This window comes from Silene latifolia, chromosome 10 (genome assembly GCF_048544455.1).
Source record: "Silene latifolia isolate original U9 population chromosome 10, ASM4854445v1, whole genome shotgun sequence".
In the NCBI taxonomy this organism is placed as follows: domain Eukaryota; kingdom Viridiplantae; phylum Streptophyta; class Magnoliopsida; order Caryophyllales; family Caryophyllaceae; genus Silene; species Silene latifolia.
Window position 1 is genome coordinate 16,034,663 of NC_133535.1, and position 1,827 is coordinate 16,036,489.

At 41.9% G+C, this 1,827-nt stretch overlaps 1 non-coding gene across 1 annotated transcript; it reads left to right on the forward strand.

Moving 5' to 3' along the window:
- The first annotated feature begins 1,199 nt into the window (after positions 1-1,199).
- Positions 1,200-1,306, forward strand: LOC141609673 (small nucleolar RNA R71). Its single transcript, XR_012527593.1, has one exon. It is a non-coding gene; the product is annotated as a small nucleolar RNA R71 (small nucleolar RNA).
- The last annotated feature ends 521 nt before the right edge of the window (positions 1,307-1,827 follow it).

Below are 1,827 nucleotides of genomic sequence, written 5' to 3' on the forward strand. Positions count from 1 at the left end.
GCCGCCATTTCTTCGTTACTTGTCAGAAACAAGCGATTTTCGCGGCGTTGGAAAGCTAAGAGGATAAGCTTTCAACTCCAATTGGAATCACTTGAAATATATTGTAGAACTATAGATATGGCTCTTCAAAGTAGGCACTTGTAATAAGAAGCTCTTTTCTTCGTGTTTTCTTCTTAACTTCTCTTCCTTCGTTCTTATGGATTCTCGTGCCATGCTTCGTGTATCCCTTCATGCTCACTCCGCGATGCCCATTTCATTCATTTGCTCCTCAAATGCATCATTCCTGCATTAAACATCAAAAGGCGGAAGTATCAACATTCTAACATAAAAGGCATGTAAATGATATAAACTAGCACGAAAACCGTATCAAAAGTAATTAAGGGGAGGCATAAATATGTATATAATTATGACTCATCAGGTTATCAAGCTTTGAGTCGGATTTTTGATTTGCAATAACCAATTGTTCAAAAGCTTGTTCCCAAGATGGTTTTTGAGGGGTTTGGAAGTTTTGGTTTTGTGGTTGGAAATTTTGGGTTTGTTGTTGATTGAAATTTTGCCCCTTGAAACCCCCAAATGGTTGTTGGTTTTGGGTGATGAATTGTTTCCCTTGGAAACCGGGTGGAATTTGTCTTTGGAATTGGGAGTTTTGATTGAACCTTGGTTGTTGTTGAGGTTGGGAAGTGGTGGGATTTTGAATGTTTTGTGAAGCATAAGATAAGAAAGGGTGAGTTCTTTTTCCATTGACAAATTGGTTGTTGTTATTATTGTTGAACCCTTGCCTTGCACTAGTTGACTCCCAAATCCCATTTACTTGCTCATAGCTCTCCTCTTGGAGGGGTGCAATCAAGGGACACCCAATAGGAGTGTGCCCTTGTTCACCACACAACTCACACGACAAGACTTGCCTCATATCGGAGCCCTTAGGTTTTGAATTTAGCAAAGCAACTTGTTGGGTGAGTTCATCTAGCATACCCTTAACCTCCACATTCAAAACCGAATTAGAATCCTTGCTCTTGCCCTTCCTCATTTGCCTATCACTTCCCCATTCCATAGTTCTTGAGGCCATCTCCTCAATTAGTTCCTTTGCCGCTTTATGCCCCAAGATGTCTAAGGCACCTTTCCCCGATCCCGCATCCAATGAAAGCCTAAGGTCTTGAGTCAATCCTTTGTAGAAATTGTTCACTAGCTCGGCTTCGGAGATGCCGTGGTGTGGGCATAACCGTTGGAGCTTCTTGTACCGCTCCCATGCCTCATATAATGTCTCATCCTCTTCTTGAGTAAAGCTTTGTAGTTCACTCTTGACTTTGGCCGTTCTTGAGGGTGGGAAATACATGTTCAAAAATGCCGAAGCCAACTCATCCCATGTCTTGAAGGAATCCGGGTCACAATTCTTCAACCAATCCTTGGCCGAACCCCTAAGAGAACGGGGGAACAACCTAAGGCGAACCGCGTCATCGGAAACCCCATTTGACTTGTACATATCACAATTTTCAAGGAAATCATTTAAATGGTCATTTGGGTTCTCCAAGGGACCTCCTCCAAATTGGTTGTCTTGAACAAGGTTGAGCAAGGCATTTTTAATCTCAAAGTTATTAGCTTGAATTCGTGGCCTTTGAATGCTTGGATTGACTATGTGCTTAGGAGCCATAGTGTCTCTTATCGGAACCGGATCACCCATGGTGTTAGGCTCTTCTTCTAAAACCCCAAAAGGATTTTCAAACACTTCGGTAGCTTCTTGGTGATTAGCTTCTTCAATTGGTGGTATATCTAGAAAACCCCTTCTTCTTAATGAATTAAGTCTTCTTGCCGTAGCTTCAATTTCAAGAT